The 20,650-nt window shown below is 42.3% G+C and overlaps 1 long non-coding RNA gene across 1 annotated transcript; it reads right to left on the reverse strand.

Moving 5' to 3' along the window:
• Positions 1–584: 584 nt before the first annotated feature.
• Positions 585–13,021, reverse strand: LOC120930320. The gene is made up of 2 exons (XR_005747702.1): positions 12,945–13,021; positions 585–792 (listed from the first exon to the last, which is right to left on the reverse strand). It is a non-coding gene; the product is annotated as an uncharacterized LOC120930320 (long non-coding RNA).
• Between the last annotated feature and the right edge of the window lie 7,629 nt (positions 13,022–20,650).

Below are 20,650 nucleotides of genomic sequence, written 5' to 3' on the forward strand. Positions count from 1 at the left end.
GGAGAAGTATGGCCAAAGAGTTTTGGCCATACTTCTCCTTTAACCTGTTACCTTTATTGAATACAAAGCATTTTTCCAATAATGTATGCCTGCAGCCTCCAGACTTTGAGCATATCCTTCTGAGCTAAAAAAAAAAAAAATCTACTCCTGGGAAATAACCTACTCATTGTGCTTAAAGCCTTGTAGGTCTCCATACTCCCAACAGAACCCTCAAGTGATAGGAATAACCTATTTGTTAGAAGGATGGATGCTAACAATTGTCCAGATAACACTACTGTAAACACAATTTATCTTTAGGAAAGGAAGCCCCTAATGCTGGAATTGTATCATAGGCTACTTGGACAAGTGCAAATGCATGATGTTTAATAAACCATGAAGCCCTCCTTCCTATACCCCACTTGTAAGCATTATTTCTGTTATTTTGTGGGATAGGATAAGAAATTGCTGACATGAATGGACTACAAAATCAGGTTATAGTGTTGTTGTTGGTAAATATGTGTATTGCAGTCATGACCAGAAACATTACTAATTACCTTCTTTTGTATAATCGTTCATATTATCTCCATTAGCTATTAAAAGCTATGTTTTTCAAATTTTGCCAAGGAGGACCAGTTTATTCAGAATCATCGGTCACAGGCACACTTCTATAAAACCTAATAGTTTTCTTTAGGATGTAATGCAATCTGCTTGGCTTTTCCTCAAGAAACTACTGTGCTCTCAAATGTGGCAAACATATATTTGATTCTCATCTTCTCTCTCTGGATGACATATGGCGGGGCAGCTGTAAGAAGACTGGAAGCAATAGTATATAATTAAGCATCATTGAAATACTTGAGCAAATTACTGTTGATATTTTTTCTGCCTAGTGCTACTATTGCACATATCATGTGACACAATTTGACAAGTTGCAGGATAATGCCAACAAGAACATTTCAGAACTCACATTTTATTTTAACAATATATATATATTTTTTAAATCAGGCTGAGTTATGCAGCAGACGTTTCAGATTTGAAGCAATTCATGAAGATTAAGTGCATTTCCTGGTGCAATAAAAATAAAACATTCTTTCTATAATGCCGCGTACACACGATCATTTTTCAGCATGAAAAAAAAAACGTTTTTCAGCATGTCCAAAAATCGAAGTTTTCCCAACTTCATTATTAAAACGACGTTGCCTACACACCAATGTTTTAAAAAAATGATCTAGCAAAGCGCGGTGAAGTACAACATGAACGACGGCACTATAAAGGGGAAGTTCCATTCGCCTTTGGGCTGCTTTAGCTGATTCCGTGTAAGTAAAAGACGATTCGCACTTTTCAGTCTGTTACAGCGTGATGAATGTGCTTACTCCATTATGAACGGTAGTTTTACCAGAACGAGCGCTCCCGTCTCATAACTTGCTTCTGAGAATGCACAGGTTTTTTACGTAATTTTAGCCCACACATGATCATTTTTTAGAACCCGAAAAACTAAATCGTTTAAAACGACATTAAAAAATGCAGCTTGTTTGAATTTTTTTTTTTGTCGTTTTTCAGAACCTGAAAAATGACGTGTAGCCCACACACGATCATTTTAAATGACGTTTTTGAAAAACAACGTTTTTTTCATGCTGAAAAATGATCGTGTGTACGCGGCATAAGGTATTGTGCAAATAATTTTTATCAAGATGTGGAAATAGTAGTCCAGGAGAAAAGAAAAAAAGAGACATCTGATCCTTTTTAAAATGTTTTTTTTTTTTTGGCTTAATGTTTTAGGAGAATTTCAGTTGCAATAAAATAATTTGAATGAACCCTTTGACTGCCAAGAATGTGTCTTCAATGTCATGGCAGTCAAAGGGTTATAACAAGCTCAAGGTTTAAAATTATCTGCAGGCTGTTCACTTTTTTGTAGAAGCCATCTGGGTAACTGTATATCTGCTCAATTACTTCTACAAACTTCCAATGTGTGTCGCCACCCACCCAGGATTCCTGCACCTGTCTCTTCTGGGGTCCCTTGACCAGAGAAATTTATTTTAAGATGGAAATCGGGGGGATGGGGGGGGGGGGGATGTGGGACCTAAGGGGTTAATGTGTGTCGCCACTCACCCAGGATTCCTGCACCTGTCTCTTCTGGGATCCCTTGACCAGAGAAATTTATTTTAGGATGGAAATTGGGGGGATGGGGGGGGGGATGTGGAACCTAAGGGGTTAATATGTGTCGCCACTCACCCAGCATTCCTGCAACTGTCGCTTCTGGGATCCCTTGACCAGAGAAATTTATTTTAGGATGGAAATCGGGGGATGGGGGATGTTCTCCTGATCTCCTCTGTGTACAGTGAACTTTGAAGTGCTCAACTCTGCGCACTTCCAGGTTAGTGGCTAACACATTCGGGCTGGTATTGGCTGGATAAGGAGCTGATCATGGACTTTCTTTCCTTGTCATTGCACAATACTATTACGAGTTTCAAAAATAATAATACAATAAAAAATAATAATAAAAATTAACTGGTACACATACAGTATATGCGCAACGACATTATTTGACATTTACTCTATAGATCCTCTGCTTTGAGAGAGAAACATGAAAAAGATGGTATGGCAGTGAAAAGGTTAAATTTATGTAATGCAAGGTTGTTATTATTGATCATGTTATTGATTTAGGTTGCCCATCACTTTTCATACTGACGGGAGACAATAATAACTTATATATGGCATAAAATGTTTCATTTAGAAACGACCCAGTGTGTTTTGAACATATGTCTTCTTCAGGATTGCCTGTGGTACATTATCTGAAACATAGTACAGTATATACAGCATATACATTTATGAGAACAACAGTAATGTAATACTCAAGACTATAAAATCTCTTTGGTATGGTTACAATACTGATAATGTCGTCTGAGCAAAACTGACAGACCAGAGACCTCTGCTGGTGATATACAGACTTTTACTACAGAACACAGAGCAACAGTGCCCCAGCTGGAAAAGCTTAGAATGTCAGGTTGATTTTACACTATATAGGTAGAGAGTTGTATAAAAGCATGAGGCCAAATGAGTGTAAACCTAGTTATGGCAAATCATTTTAATTTAAAACACATTAAATAACTTTCCTAATAAGTTTATTTTCCGTAACCAATATTTTATTATCCCTTTTCAAACACAGATTCAGTAAAATGTACTAAATGGTGCCATATTTCTTATGAGCGCCCCATGGGTTCTGCTCTTAATTTTTTTTATTCAGATGCTCTGCATCACATAATGAAGTACAGATTGGTAGGGGCATTTGCCTCACTAAAGTTGGGGTTCTGGATAAGCATTGCTAATCCTCTGGCTCCTTGAGGTTACTTGTAGGCAATAATCCTTCTTTAGCTGATGTTAGATGTGTATGCAGTCTGCATTGGTAGGCTCTCTAGTGAAGACTTTTACTACCCATTCTTAAAGTGATAATAAAGCCTAAACATTTTTACCTTAACCTCCCTGGCAGTATGATTATTTCAGATTTTAGGTGCTGAAAGCGGTACAATTATTTTGCAAGGAAATTTGGCGTTTTATACTGTAGGCCTGTAATTCTTAGGAATAACTCACTTAAATCTGACCAAACAAGAGTCTAGTAGGCATCCCAGATATGAAATAAAAAAAAAATATATAAATTATAATATAATAAATAATTTTAACAAATAATAATATAATTATAATAAAAATTATTCAATAATGTAATCAACTCAAAATCAGTGAAATTTGCTCAGTTGCAGAATTGTCGCTGTCATTACTTTTATTTTTTTATGACGAATTTCCCCACAAATCGCTATCGCTCAATTCTGCAAGTGATTATAATTTATTATCGCTGTTTTCTAGCTGTCTAAAATCACTTTTGACATAAAGGGACACTTTTGGTTGCTATGGACAATCTACAGTTTGCAGGCAGAAAGAAAGGTTTTTATTATATAAAAGTACATGTAGGACACTGGACAGACCACTAGGGACAAGGGGGGGTGTGTTTTTTTTACATACAGTACTGTAATCTATAAGATTACAGTATACTGTATGTAATGTGTTTGTTTACTTTTTTGAATTTGGCGCCGTTCTCCTCCCCCCCGTGCGTTGTAACGTCGCAGGGAACGGAGATCAGCGGCACAGGGGGACACTGTGTGAATCGAGCGAGGACGCCGCTCGCTCACACAGCGGAGAGGCATTGCTGGATCCAGGGACAAGGTAAGTAAACCATGCCTGTGGATGCTGCGAGGCGAGCCCGAGTCTGGCTCGGGGTTACCGATCGCAGCACAAAAATTTAACCCAGAGTCAGACTCGGGAACACCGCCAGGAGGGTTAATCAGTGCTGGATTTACATAGGGGCTATTGGAGCTGCAGCTCCAGGCCCCTTACTCAAGATAGGCCCATTTGCCCAATAAAAAAAAAAAAAAGATAGACTTCAAGGGTTGTAGCTTGCAGAATAGCGAACAATTTGGGGTGTTCGCGGAAAATTCGAAAGCCGCGGAACACCCTTTAAAAGTCTATGGGGGAAATCAAAAGTGCTAATTTTAAAGCATGTGCCCGCCGTGTCACGTGGTGCCGATGCGCATGCCTGGCGGCCGCTATGTCCGCCAGGTGCTCGCGATCGGCAGTTACAGAGGCACGACGCGGAGCTCTGTGTGAAAAAACAGAGCTTCACGTCCTGTCAGGGAGAGAGGAGACCGATGCTGTGTCTCTTGTACATAGGGACACAGATCAGTCACCTCCCCCAGTCAGCCCCCTCCCCCCACAGTAAGAATCACTCCCAGGGTACACATTTAACCCCTTGATCGCACCCTAGTGTTAACCCCTTCCCTGCCAGTCACATTTATACAGTAATCAGTGCATATTTATAGCACTGTTCGCTATATAAATGAGAATGGTTCCAAAATAGTGTCAAAAGTGTCCGATATGTCCGCCGCAATATCGCAGGCCTGACAAAAATCGCAGATCGCCGCCATTACTAGTAATTTTTTTTTTTTATAAAAATGTCATAAATCTATCCCCTATTTTGTAGGCGCTATAACTTTTGCACAAACAAATTAATATACGCTTATTGCGATGTTTTTTACCAAAAATATGTAGAAGAATACATATCGTCCTAAACTGAGAATTTTTTTTTTTTTTAATTTGGGATATTATTATAGAAAAAAGTAAAAAAAATATTGGCCCAGATTCTCGTAGATGGGCGTAAAACTCGGGTGTAACGTATCTCATTTACGTTACGCCGCCGCAAGTTTTTTCACAAAGAACTTGCCTGTAAAGGCAAGCATAAATCACCCGGCGCAAGCCCGCCTAATTCAAATTAGCCAGGTAGGGGGCGTGGAGCATTTAAATTAAGCGCGTTCCTGCGCCGGACGTACTGGGCATGCGCCGTCCGAAAAAAAAAAAACCCAGGGTGCATTGCTCCAAATGACGTCGCAAGGACGTCATTGGTTTCGACGTGAACGTAAATGGCGCCCAGCCCCATTCACGGACGACTTACGCAAACAACGTAAATTTACAAATTTCGACGCGGGAACGACGGCCATACTTAACATTGATTGCGCCTCATATACCCAGGGGCAACTTTACGTCGGGACAAGCCTAACGTAAACGTCGTAACTTTACTTCGGCGGCCGCGCGTACGTTCGGGAATTCGCGTATCTAGCTAATTTGCATACTCAACGGGGAAAACGACGGAGGCGACACCTAGCGGCCGAAAAAAAAATTACATTTAAAATCCGACAGCGTAAGAGCCTTACGCCTGTTGGATCTAATGGATATCTATGCGTAACTGATTCTAAGAATCAGTCGCATAGATACGACGGCCCAGATTAGGACTTACGACGGCGTACATGGCGTTGCGCCGTCGTAAGCCCTTTGAGAATCTGGGCCATATTGTTTTTTTCAAAATTTTCTTTATTTTTTCGTTTATAGCGCAAAAAATAAAAACTGCAGAGGTGATCAAATACTACCAAAAGAAAGCTCTATTTGTGGGAAAAAAATGATAAAAATATCATTTAGGTACAGTGTTGTATGACCGTGCAATTGTCATTCAAAGTGCGTCAGCGCTGAAAGCTGAAAATTGGTCTGGGCACGAAGGGGGTTTAAGTGCCCAGTAAGGAAGTGGTTAAATCTATCAAACATAGAAAACATTAAGAAGTGACTCTCTGTCATTTTGTAAAAAATAAATAAAAATATTTAGTAATATTTACAGTTTACAGCAATTATTCCCAAAATGCAGCAACATGGGGCACCCGCATGAGGCACACTTTGGCAGTCTGCAGAAAAGTGGTAAAATGCCTTTAAAAAGCATGTATTCTTTCCTGTTGCCCCCCAACAAGAAATCAGGGGTTGGAGGACAAGGAACCCGAAAAGCATTAACCTCCTGGGCGGTATTCCCGAGTCTGACTCGGGGTGAGATTTTTGGGCTAGGATCGGTAACCCCGAGTCAGACTCAGGCTCGCCTCGCTGGATGTACAGGGAGTTTTACTTACCTTGTCCCTGGATCCAGCGATGCCACCGCGCTGTGTGAGCGAGCGGGACCTCGCTCGATTCACACAGCGTCCTCCTGTGCCGCCGATCTCCGTTCCCTGCGACGTTACGACGCACGGGGACGGAGAACGGCGCCAAATTTAAAAAGGTAAACAAACGCATTACATACAGTATACTGTAATCTTATAGATTACAGTACTGTATGTAAAAAATACACACACCCCTTGTCCCTAGTGGTCTGTCCAGTGCCCTACATGTCATTTTATATAATAAAAACCTTTTTTTCTCCCTGCAAACTGTAGATTGTCCATAGCAACCAAAAGTGTCCCTTTATGTCAAAAATAGTTTTAGATCAGCTAGAAAACAGCGATAATAAATTATAATCACTTGCAGAATTGTGCGATAGCGATTTGTGGGGAAATTTGTCATAAAAAAAAAAAGTAATGACAGCGACAATTCTGCAACTGAGCAAATTTCAGTGATTTTGATTTGATTACATTATTGAATAATTTTTATTATAATTATATTATTATTTGTTATAATTATTTATAGTTATTTATTATATTATAATTTATAATTTTGTTTTTAAAAAAATGTCATACCCGGGATGCCTATTAGAATCTTGTTTGGTCAGATTTAAGTGAGTTATTTCTAAAAATTACAGGCCTACAGTATAAAACGCCAAATTTCCTTGCAAATAATGGTACCGCTTTCAGCATGTTTTTTCTGAAAGAATCATACCGCCAGGGAGGTTAACACATCACATACATTATCACTCATGCTGTGAAGAATAATGGAATCAAAAGAATTCACCAACAGGTACTTCCTGAGACCGAAGGCCCATGATGCCTCATGGCTGGTACAATCCTGTTTATTGTGACACTACAAGCACTAAATCAGAATGTTAGCTCTTGCTCACTAGCCGCAGAGTCCGTACAATATAACTGTCAGCATGTATCGTCTGCACAGGCAGCCTAGGTGTCTAGGTTGACATGAATAGTTGTGCACTGCTGTAAACACAAATAGAGTGTATGGGAGAATGCTAAAAATGGAAAGCTTTCTATTTTTTGCATAGGCCCTTACTCTAGACTTGTGTTTACAATAGCACTGTTGTGTATATGGATACAGCAGCGCACAGTCAATGGGAGGATGTATACTGCACCTGGGCTTGCCTCGGCAGAGGGAAAATGCCAATAATTACATTGAACCTTTGCCAATGAGGGCTCTATACAAATAAAATATAACAATAGATAAACCACCAATAAGGACACCACATCCCATGTATGCATATTATAATAGAAACAATCACCAATTTAACTGTGCTCTTAAAGCGGACCTTCAGTCATTTATTTTCTGCCCGTAAATACCTTATACAGCCTACTTCCTATTTCTTGTCTGGTAAAAAGCCTAGGCATTTGACATCATGCACAGCTCTCTCACTCTAATGAGAGTTTGCCAGGAAGGGAGGGGGGAAGGGAGGGGGGTGAGTTATAAGAGGGCCAATGAGAGCTGCAGAGCTGAAGGTGTGTGTCTGTGCAGGGGCGGACTGACCATTGAGGCTCTCGGGCACTGCCCGAGGGCCCCATGCCACTAGGGGGCCCCACCAGGGTTGCCAGGCTCAGTAAAACCAGGGACAGTATGTAAAAACCTGTGTTTTTTTTTACATCTGTACCTGATATGTACGAATCCGACATGCTTTTGATGTGAAAATCCCGAGATTTTAGCTGCCCCACCACTACACTATCTCCTGGCATGGTGGCCATCTGTAAGCTCAGGGGCCCCATCATTTTCAATTGCCCGGGGGCCCCATGAGTTGTCAGTCCACCCCTGTGTCTGTGTGAATCCAGGAAGTGAACAGGCAGCAGCTTCAGCTGCCCACAGTTAAAATGGTTGCAGCCAGATGCCGTGGAAGGAAATTTCTGCAGCATATTTGGAAAGAATCACAGTATATATAAAAGAATATGCAAAGTTTTTGGAGGGGAGCTTCAGAATAGCAAAGATGTTTTTATTAGAAATGATGTGAGCAGACTGCAGTTCCTTTTTAAAGTAAAGATTTCATTAATCTATTCCTTCTGTTTCCGTAGCCTGTTATCTAATACCTCAGATGTACTGCACTGTAAGATGTTTGCCTTATACCTTCCTGAGAACAGAAATGAGGAGATAAAGAAGGGTGCTGAAGACACAAAGACTGACACAAATAGCTCAGCATTAATACTGTCACTTCAAGGGACATTTCCCTTTTTAAAGTGGTTGTAAACCCTTCCATATAACCAGTGACGTGACTGGCCTCAAGTGATACACAAAGATGAAACAAATCCTCCTACATAAGTTCTACTTGTTTATCTGCAGTTTTTGCTTCTCTCAAAGTGCAGGATTTATAAAACTTGTCTGAGTTGTCAGAAAAAAAAGGGCTGATGAGGCGGCACTGATGGGCACTGATAGGCTGCACTGGTGAGCACTGATAGGCACAGATAAGGCAGCACTGATAGGCACAGATGGGTACAGATGGGGCGGCACTGATAGACACAGATAAGGCAGCACTGATGGGTGGCACTGATATGTGTTACTGATGGGCACAGATAGATGGCACTGATAGGTGGCACTGATGGGCACTGACGGCACTGGTAGGTCACAATGACGACATTGGTAGGTGACAATGATGGGCACTGGTAGGTGACAATGATGGGCAGCACTGTTTGAGATTTTGCACTGATAGGCAGCGCTGGTGCGCACTGGTAGGTGGCACTGATAGGTGGCACACATTGGCACAGGTGAGCTGTCTGCAGCTCTCCCTGATCGGATCCGATGTCCCGCTGTCTTCTGCCGGTGTTCGGCTTTTTTTCATGCTATCTGCATGAGGAGAAAAAAATAGTCAAGTTTTCTAGCTAGTTCAAAGACACATTGCAAGTTAATTAACCGCTTCCCAAACAGCCACCACAGTTATACTGCGGCAGGATGGCTCCCCTGGGCAAAATCCTGTACATATATGGCTTTGCCTAGGAGAGCCACCAGAGGGTGCGCGAGCGCCACTGGAGGCACGTGCCTGCGCCTGCTGCACAGCGGGGGAACCCGATGCGTGTGGCCCAGTGGGCGTGATTGCCGCCAGCCATGCGCGTTCGTGTGCATGAGAGGTAGCACAAGGATGTGTGTGTGTGAACACACACATCCCTGTGCTGTCAGACGAGAGGAGACAGATCGTCGTAGAAACAGTGATATGTCATCTCTCCTAGTTAGTCACATCCCCACACAGTTAGAACACAGTTAACCTTTGATCGACCCCTAGTGTTAACCCCTTCCCTGACAGTGACATTTATACAGTAACAGTGCATATTTATAGCACCGATCGCTTTATAAATGTCAATGGTCTCAAAAATGTGTCAAAAAAGTCCCCGGAGTCGGCTACCCGCGATCATGACAGAGCGAGAATCAGGATCTGTGTGTTTAAACACACAAATCCCGGTTCTGTCAGGGGAGAGGACAGGGGTCAAGTCCTGGGGAAAAAAGTGTGGGAACTCCCACCCAAGATCCACTCCCCCACCAAAAAAAAAAAAAATGATACGCTCATATGCATAATTACTAAACCGTATGTTTTTTTTTTTCCATCCACTGCACCTTAGTAATCCTTTATGTTACTGGCCGCTTCCTGTATATGGATTCATCGGGTAGTGTGCGGTATTCTGTCACTTCCTTGATGCCGCAATGTCTCCTGGGAGCTTTTGTCATTGCTCCCAGGAGACATTGCGGAGGTCTGCCGCGAGTTATCGTGGGATTTAGAAAGAACTTTAGTGACTCGAGCTGTGCATCGCCGCTTAGTGAAGGATTGGCTCGGGCGGCTCGGCTGCTCTTGGCTGCTCTAGTCCTGCAAAGGGAACTGCGTTCCAGCTGTGAAAAAAGTGCAGGGACTCCGTTCCCACGCGTTCCAGCAGGATTTGAGCCCTGGGAGAGGAGACTAAGTAGGAACAACGATCTGTCTCTTCCTCTAGTCAGCCACCCCCCCCCCCCCCACAGTTGAAACACATAGTCCCTCCCCCCTAGTGTTAACCCCTTTTCTGCCAGTGACATTTTTACAGTAATCAGTGGCTATTTTTAGCTGTATAAATGTCAATGGTCCCAAAAAGTATCAAAAGTGTCCGATATGTCCGCCGCAGTTACGATGAAGATCACCGCCATTACTATTAAAAAAATAAAATAATAAAAATGCCATTAATCTATCCCCTATTTTGTAGACGCTATACGTTTTGCGCAAACCAATCATTATACGCTTATTGCATTTTTTTGTACCAAAAATATATAGAAGAATACTAGGGCTGTGGAAATTAACTATTAATTCATCAATTAATCTTACATTTTTTTGATCGATCAAGATTTTTTTGATCAATCAAAATTTTTTTGATCGATCAAAATTTTTTTGATTGCTACTCGCCTCTCCGCCGGCTTTCCGGGCCTTCAGGGAGTTCCGTCGGAGATCCGGTGAAGTCACGGACACCGGCGGGGCTTGCCGTGTCCATCTGAAGGGCTCCTTTGCTGTGCCTTCATATCTGCATGCTGGCGGGACCTTACTATCTGCCACATGCAAGGGCTGTTAGGCCCTGTACACACGATCAGTCCAAACTGAGGAAAACGGACTGAAGTTCAGTTTCATCGGTTCACCAGTGCCTACACACCATCAGTTCAAAAACCGATCGAGTCCAACGCGGTGACCTAAAACACAACGACGTGCTGAAAAAAATGAAGTTCAATGCTTCCAAGCATGCCTCGACTTGATTCTGAGCATGCCCAGGTTTGGACCGATGCTTTTGCGTACTAACCATCGGTTTTGACCTATCGGTCAGGCGTCCATCGGTCCAATTTTAAAGCAAGTTCTGTTTCTGGACTGAAGGACTACAGACTGATGGGACGTACACACGGTCGGTTTGGACCGATGAAACTGAACTTCAGTCCGTTTTCATCGGTTTGGACTGATCGTGTGTACGAGGCCTAACACTTCCCTCTATCAACCTGGGATTCTACAACTATCCACTGGGAGTTGTGATAGTTCCCTTCACGTGACATGCCAACGGACTGAGGTTAACCTCTCCTCATCTGGATTCAGCAGTGGTATCGTTGTACACATTTTTATACCAGTATCATACTTAGCTACATGTTTTTATGACTGCTTTTGCTACCATTTGGTATTACTCGCACCATTTTTACAGTTTATATAGCTACATCGATTTTATCTCCAGTGCAATATTTATTTTGTTACCTACTTAAAGACTATAAAAGTTTTAATGCTATACCCATCGAGTGCTGCCTTTGTGTGTTTTTTGTATCCTGCTATCCATGTTTCCAGTGGTTGGTGGCTGCACTGGGAATCAGCCTGCAAGGAGATCAGCTAAAAGTAGTTGGATCTGTATGTGCATTATAATTAATCGAAATTAGTCGATTAATCGATTAAAAAAAAAATTGATTAATTGAACACAAAAATTTTGATCAGTAACAGCCCTAAAGAATACATATCGGGCTAAACTGAGGAAGAAATTAGTTTTTTTATTTGGGGGATATTTATTATAACAAAAAGTAAAAAATATATTTTTTTTAAAAAAAAATGTATGCTCTTTTTTTGTTTAGAGCAAAAAAAAATTCAATCGTAGGAGGTGATAAAATACCACCAAAAGAAAGCTCTATTTGTTGAAAAAAAGGACGTCAATTTTGTTTTTGTCCATACGCAGTGCCATATTGCAAAAAATGGCATGGTCATTAGGGGCCAAATCTTTTGGAGCTGAAGTGTTCAATGGAAATAAAAAACAATGCAAGCGATCATTAAAAATACTTTTCCATGCTTTACTTGCATTTTTTTTTTTAAATCTGCTTCCAATGCAAAGTACATCTGAGATTAAGCATTTTCATTGTCCTAAAAAGCCATGTAGATGAAGAGCTTACTGGGGTGGATACATGCTCAATTGTTTTGTTACTACACCCAATATATTTTTAACCGAATATCTGATGACTCTGTCAAAATATTGACTTGAGTTTCCTAAAGTCATTCTGCATAAATCTGAAGGAAATGAATTTCGCCGTCTGCAGAAAAATATCCATATTGTGAAAACCTGTTACAGGATGAGGCTATACAGGAAACACAGTTTAATTCCATGTATCACAATGGATATAAATAGAAAATATGTAACCTAAAATGTAGATAAGCAAGAATCTTCATTTCCTAATATGTCCTCTCCAGATACACGGGTTATGCATACAATATAAAAAAAAAATCAATGAAGTATAGAGAACTGATGATTTTTAAATAACCATTTTATTTTCACAGTTATTATTTTTTATGCATATTTTATAGATAGGAATGATAACCAGTAATGTATTATCAAGAAAAAAAATACATATATTGAAAATATTCAGTGCACCTGTCCTATACAATACCCAAAGCACCCAAAACAACACCATTTACAGTGTCCCTATTTTATGAAATACTCATTTATACTTACTATTGATTTTTTGAATGGTGCCAGCAGCAGGGACAGCATTCCATCACTAGAACCTGTAGGCACACAATCCTTGCCCTAAGCAGACAAGATCCTGGATTAGTAAACCATGAAAATCGAGGACAATTGTAAATAAGCGAATTAAAAATGTTTGTTTCTTGCTCATACATCACGGAACACAGAGCCTTAATTACTTAATGGGTTATGTAGTCACCACAGGTGATTGGACACTGATAAACCATATTAAAATTTGATTCCCCCCCTATATAACCCCTGACAAATGGAGAGAGTACCTCAGTTTTTTCGCCAGTGTTTAAGGTGGTTGGTCACGTTCAACATGTGCTAAGAAGAAAGTGCTCTTTTGATGGTCTTTCTGCGGAGCTATAACCAGATTCATACCTCGGGCCGATATCAAAAGCCTAAGATGGGTGGTACCCAGGTCTCATGTAAAGAAGAAATTAGGTTTACCTGTAATGTCTCTCTGCGGAGGTCTGGGCTCTGGGATCCAGACTTTGGTGTACTAATGCAACTGTGGCACGAAAAGTTACTGGCAGAGTCTTCTACAGGTCCAGGTATGAGGTTTCTCTAATGCAGTAATTCTCAACCTTTTTAGTGCCGTAACCCCTAAATAAAGTTTCCCAAGTTGTGGGGACCCCTAAGGCCCCTTTCACACGGCGTGGATCAGTAATGATCCGCCCCATGCACCTCTGCTTGCTCAGCGGGGATCGCTCCGTTGATCCCCGATGAGCCGGCAGATGACAGGGCGGTCCCCGCACACTGTGCAGGGACCGCCCTGTCTTATCTCCGTTCCCCCCAATGGGGGGATCGGATGAACACGGACCGTATGTCCGTGTTCACCCGATTCGATCTGCCAGAAGGATGGAAAAGTAGGGTTTTCCTCCGTCACACTTTGGCGGATCGGATGTCAGCGGGCATGTCACCGCTGACATCCGTGGCTCCATAGAGGAGCACGGAGCGCCCGTACAGGTCCGCAAAAAAAACTGACAGGCGGACCTGTACGGGCGCTCCATGTGAAAGAGCCCTAACACTAAAATTATTTTCTTGGCGTGGGTTGTCAGCACCCAAGGCAAGATAAGTAATTTGCGCCCCGAACCCACGGATATTTAGTGCTCCCTGAGTCCTTCCACTCGTACAGTATTAAAAACCCTTATGGTACATTTTAGGATGTACCACTCTTTCTCTTTGTTCTCCTTTCTCTCTCTATCCTAATTTCTTGTTTTTTTTTTTCCCCATTCCTCTCTCTAACCAGGTTGTAGTGAGGACGTTTAATGGCAACTATAATCACAGGTATTCTTACTCACTGTGTCTGCGACTTTGGGTTGTCTCGTAGCAGTGACCCCTGTGCTGAAATCAGGAGATAGGGTCTCCTCCAGGCCCTCCCACTTCACATTCCTCACCAGTCAGCTAACCTCTAGTCTCTGCCTCCCACCCATGCAGTGAACTGAAGGGGCAGCTGCAAAAAGGCTGAGTGGGCAGCCGCGGGATCCAGGTACAGCTCTGCTGGGCGGCCACAAAAAGGCTGGGAGAGCGGTGCGGGATTCAGGAACAGCCCAGGATTTGGTGACCCCTGACAAATCATCATTTGACCCCCTCGGGGGTCCCAGCCCCCAGGTTGAGAACCACTGCTCTAATGGAACCCTTTATAAACCTGAAGGGGGGTGGGAGCTCTGTGTCCCGTGATGTATTCCCAAGAAAAGGATTTTACAGGTAAGCTGTATAAAAAAATCCTATTTTCTTGCTCATACATCATGGGACACAGAGCCTTAATTACCTAATGGGATGTCCCATAGCAATGCTAAAATTGAGGGGAGGGACACACAGATCAGAATAAGACCGCCATCAGGCCAGAGGATCTATACTGCTGCCTGCAGCACTACGCACTACGAAAAGGAGGGATCTTCTTTTCTAAACCATAGGCCTGAATAATGACTTGGGTCTCTGCTAAATAAAATATTATATATATATATATATATAGTATTAAACAATACTAATTTAAACTTATAAACAAAAAGTTCCAGAAAAGGCCTGGTCAGCAAGTGGTTAAAACAAACCACTTGTAATTTATCTACTCACTGTGTATAATGTACATAAATAAAACTGTACACATTAAAAATATATTTTCATCAAAATATCACCAATACACATACATAAAGTAATCCTCCACCTTGTTTGTGCAAAAAACTGCCAACAAACTAAAAATTGTTCCATCTTGCTGAAAAACCATATATAGTATACAGTTCATATGAAAGTATGAAATCTTCACACACGTAACTTCTTATGATTCCCAGTGATTTACTGCAATCCAACTCAGTGCTCCACCGTGTGATCGCACTCCTGTAGCTGTGCCCTCGCCTGTATAGCTGCCTGTGCCCTCATCTGTATAGCTGTGCCCTTTAAGACACTTCTTCATTTGTACATTAGGGATGTGCCTCGATACAATCAAAGAGTGTGATCGCGCGATGGAACACTGAGTTGGATTGCATTGAATCACTGGGAATTATGGTGTACATTTATTAAGCAGCAGTAATTCACAACTGAAGAGATCACCACCATTCACATAGGAAAAAAGTTATCCTATGAGTGCCAGTTTATAAAACATTGTACATCACTTCTTCTTAGGTTTGTCACCTGTCCAGAATTCACCCGGACAGTCCGTGTTTTGAATCATGTGTCGGGGTTTCACATTATTCAGACTGGGCTGTGGCTCCCCAAGTAACTGAGATAGTCATACACAAATCTGTTGCCGTCCAGGAGCTTGGGGCAGCTGTCTGTGGGCAGGTTTGGTATCACTGAATGATGACGTGATTATGTCAGCAAGAGCAATTTGGCCACAGCCACTGTTTGCCATGGCACCCCACACGCCTGCATGCCTGCTCGCCACATTAATACTCTTTTTGGGGCACCCAAATGTGCCCCAGGTCTTTCATAAACCTACAGTGTTTACTGCAAAAAAAAATACTTTACCCTGTGCCGCAAAATGTTTGGGTTTGGCTTGAAGAAAAAGTGGCTACCCTACTTCTCCTAGTGAGAAGAGAAGCAATCTACAAATGCAGTGAACACAGGAGAATGCAGGCTGTAATCTTGCGAGACATCGGTGCCCCTTTTTTGGAAAATATCTCCTTAATGTGTAGGTTAACCTCCCTGGCAGTATTCCCGAGTGTGGCTCGGGGTTAAATTTCAGTACGATTAGCGGTAACCCCGAGCCACACTCGGGATTGCATTGCAGGATCCTGGTGCAGTATACTCAACTTGTCCCCAGGATCCTGCGATGTCCCCTCACTATGTCTGTGGGCTGTGTCCTCCGCCCGATGCCTATGTGTCAGGCGCCGTTCCCTGCGAGTGTCGTGACGCACAGGGGCGGAGCCTGGTGGCAAATTCAAAAATGACAAAATTCACAATACATACAGTACACTGTAATCTTACAGATTACATTACTGTATGAAATAATTTCATATCCCCTTTGTCTCTAGTGTTTTCTCCAGTGCCCTGCATGCAGTTTTATTTTATATATACTGTTCTTTCTGCCTGGAAACTAGAGATTGTCCATGGCAACCAAAAAGTGTCCCTTTATGTCAAAAGTGGTTTGAGACCAGCTAGAAAACAGCAATAGTAAATAAGAACACATGCAGAATTGAGCGATAGTGAATAGTGGGGAAAATAATTTTATTATAATTATTACATTATTCTTTTTTTTATAATTATTTATAGTTATATTATAATTTATGATTTTGTGTTTCAAACTTTATCATACCCGGGATGTCTACTAGACTCTTGTTTGGACAGACTTAAAAGGGTTGTAAAGGTATTTTTTCCCCCCCCTAAATAGCTTCCTTAGTGCAGTCCTCTTTCACTTACCTCATTCTTTGATTTTGCTTTTAAATGTCCTTATTTCTTCTGAGAAATCCTCACGTCCTGTTCTTCTGTCTGTAACTACACACAGTGATGCAAGGCTTTCTCCCTGATGTGGAGAAAGCCTCTTGAGGGGGCGAGCAGGAGTGTCAGGACGCCCACTAACACACAGCTCCTTTCTCTATCTGCAAAGTAGAGAGTGTCCTGACACTCCTGCTCGCCCCCTCCTCCCTCAAGAGGCTTTCTCCACACCAGGAAGAAAGCCTTGCATTACAGTGTGTAGTTACAGACAGAAGAACAGGAAGTGAGGATTTCTCAGAAGAAATAAGGACAACTGCACTAAGGTAAAGGAAGCTATTTAGGGGGAAAAAAATTACCTTTAAACCCCCTTTAAAGCGGGAGTTCACCCGAAATTTTTTTTTTTAACCTTAGATTGATGCTCATTTTGTCAAGGGGAATCGGGTATTTTTTTAAAAATTTAAGCCGTACTTACCGTTTTAGAGAGCGATCTTCTTCGCCGCTTCCGGGTATGGTCTTCGGGACTGGGCGTTCCTATTTGATTGACAGGCTTCCGACGGTCGCATACATCGTGTCACGACTAGCCGAAAGAAGCCGAACGTCGGTGCAGCTCTATACGGCGCCTGCGCACCGACGTTCGGCTACTTTCGGAAAATCGTGACGCGATAGATGCAACCGTCGGAAGCCTGTTGGAAGCCTGTCAATCAAATAGGAACGCCCAGTCCCGAAGACCATACCCGGAAGCGGCGGAGAAGATCGCTCTCTAAAACGGTAAGTACGGCTTCGATTTTAAAAAAACTACCCGATTCCCCTTGACAAAATGAGCATCAATCTAATGTTAAAAATGTACTTTTCGGGTGAACCTCCACTTTAAGTGAGTTATTCCTAAGAATTACAGGCCTACAATATAAAACGCCAAATTTCTATGCAAAACAATTGTACCGCTTTGAGACCCAAAAATCTGACATAATCATACCGCCAGGGAGGTTAAGGAGATATTTATTGGACCTACAGGTAAGCCTTAATCTAGGCTTACCTGTAGGCTAACCCCCCTGGCGGTATTCCCGAGTCTGGCTCGGGGTGGAATTTCAGTACCATTAGCGATAACCCCCAAGCCAGACTCGGGATCGCATCGTAGTATCCAGGCATAATTACTTACCTTGTCCCCTGGATCCTGCGATGTGTCTCTGCTGTGTGAGCGAGCTGTCTCCTCGCTCGATTCACACAGTGCCCCGAGTGCCTCTGAACTCCGTTCCCTGCGACGTTACGACACACGGGGGGCGGAGATCGGTGCCAAATTCAAAAAAGTAAAAACACTCAATACACATGTAGCACTACCCCCGAAGGAGCTGCTGGTTTGTTTTGAGCGGCATGTTACCTCTATTCCCTCGCTGTCTAGGGTATCAGATAAGAGTTGAGAAAAAGTTCAATGTCCACACTTTAGACTTCTTTTTCTTTGCTTTATTTGTCGAACTTGGTAAAAGATTAAAAGAAGTAGTTGAAGAGGTGAAAGGGTAACAGGTAGTAGGTTCAGGTGCACAACTTCTGTCCGGAAAAACTCCTGTTTCCAGTAACACAGCTTTCATCGCCACTCTAGCCAGATGAGTATTGTGCACCCGGATAGGCCTCTCTCACTAGCCTAGCAGCCGGGATTACAGATTACAGTACTGTATAAAATAAATACACACCCCCTTTGTCCCTAGTGGTCTGCCCAGTGCCCTGCATGCACTTTTTTTTATAATAAAGACTGTTCTTTCTGCCTGGAAACTGGAGATTGTGCAAAGCAACCAAAAAGTGTCCCTTTGTGTCAAAAGTGGTTTGAGACCAGCTAGAAAACAGCGATAGTAAATAAAAACACATGCAGAATTGAGCGATAGTGAATAGTGGGGAAATTTATTTTATTATAATTATTATATTATTATTTGTTACAATTATTTATAGTAATTTATTATATTATAATTTATGATTTTGTGTTTCAAACTTTATCATACCCAGATGTCTACTAGACTCTTGTTTGGTCAGATTTAAGTGAATTATTTCTAAGAATTACAGGCCTACAATATAAAACACCAAATTTCCATGCAAAATAATTGTACCGCTTTCAGCATAAAAAATCTGACATAATCATACCACCAGGGAGGTTAAAGTGGTCTGTAAGGGTTTACAACCACTTTAAACACTCCCTAGCATTTCTGGCTGTGGCCATCTTGAGTACGGACAGATGATTTGTGTAGCATTTACTTCCTGGAATCCATATGCCATCAGGGGGGTACAAGCAGTACACCTGTAAGGGGCCCGGATGGCAACCCCCCTTTTTAAAAAAAAAAATATATTTTTTATTTCTTTTATATTAAAGGTCCCAGAGGTTCCCAGGGCCCCAGATGGAACCCCCCCCCTTTTTTTATAAATATTTTATATATATATATATATATATATATATATATATATATATATATATATATATGTTTTTTGTTATCATTATTAAAAGGCCCAGAGGTCCCCAGGGCCCCGGATGGCTACCCCCCTTTTTTCTTATATATATTAAAAAAATATATATTTCTTTTTTCTTTTTATTAAAGTGCCCAGAGGCTACCCACCCCCCCCCCCCCTTTTTTTATAATTTTTGTAATATTGTTTTTTTATTTTTTTGTAAGGGGCCCCAGGGCAACCCCCCTTTTTTTTGTTAGTCAGCACCCAAACCCCCGCTTTTCAATTCGTGGCACCCCCTTGCTTTTCAATTCACGGCCCCCACCGCTTCTCAATTCGCGGCAGACCCCCCCCCCCCCGGTTCTCTGCTCCAGGGGGGCCCGTACGCACGTTACGTCCGGGGATGTATGACATCATTTGGTTAGGTTGGGAAACCAGAAAGTAACTGAAAAATTGTAAAGAAAAAGTTTAAAACAAGTAAATATGATAAACGCCCCTATCTATTTAGGAATTCTAGCAGCATAAGGATTAAAATAGTCAATGTTAACTGAGAGAGTAAAGTTCTGCTTTAAAGGATATCTAAAGTTTTTTTTTTTTTTTTAATAAACATGTCATACTTACCTCCTCTGTGCAGTTGGCTTTGCACAGAGTGGCCCCGATCCTCCTCTTCTGTGATCCCTCAGCGCGGTGCTCTGGGCTCCTCCTCTTCTCGAGTGCCCCATTGGAGAGCCACTCTCTCTCTGGGCACTTGTGCGGGCGCGCTTCCATGTCCTGCTGCTGCGTCTTTTGACACAGACAGCAGGACTCGGCCCCGCCCTCCGCCCCCACATCATTGTATTTGATTGACAGCAGCGGGAGCCAATGGCTGCACTTTTATAAATCTATCCAATCAGAACCCGAAACACCAGCTTGAGCTGCTGTGCTCATCCCTATCGCTGGAAAGATCGGGTTCAGGTAAGTAAAAAGGGGGCTCTGGGGAGCAGCTTCACCACAGGAGGTTTTATCACCTTGATGTATAGAATGGATTAAGGTGAAAAACCTTGAGGGTTTACAACCCCATAACCCCCTTCCCACTGCCACCCCCTGGCCCTTTAAGAGGTTCTATATGGCCAGAGGCAGAGGCTGGCATTCCGATCATGTGACCAACTGGCAGTCACGGTTGGTCATATGATTGTAACGCTGCGGATCACAATTTTGCATCAGGAGCTTTCTGGTATCTGCCGATATTACTGTAGAGAGTGCATGCCGGGAGCGCACTCTCAGCACGGTAATGCGTTTACATAGGACTGCATAAATGTGGTCTCTCAGCGCTAAAGCCCATTTGCCGAGAGGCTGCATATATGTGTATGCATGGAGTGGGATTAGAACTCCTGCCAGTTTTTTTGCTGTCTGTG

The sequence above is a fragment of the Rana temporaria genome, chromosome 3 (genome assembly GCF_905171775.1).
Source record: "Rana temporaria chromosome 3, aRanTem1.1, whole genome shotgun sequence".
In the NCBI taxonomy this organism is placed as follows: Eukaryota; Metazoa; Chordata; class Amphibia; order Anura; family Ranidae; genus Rana; species Rana temporaria.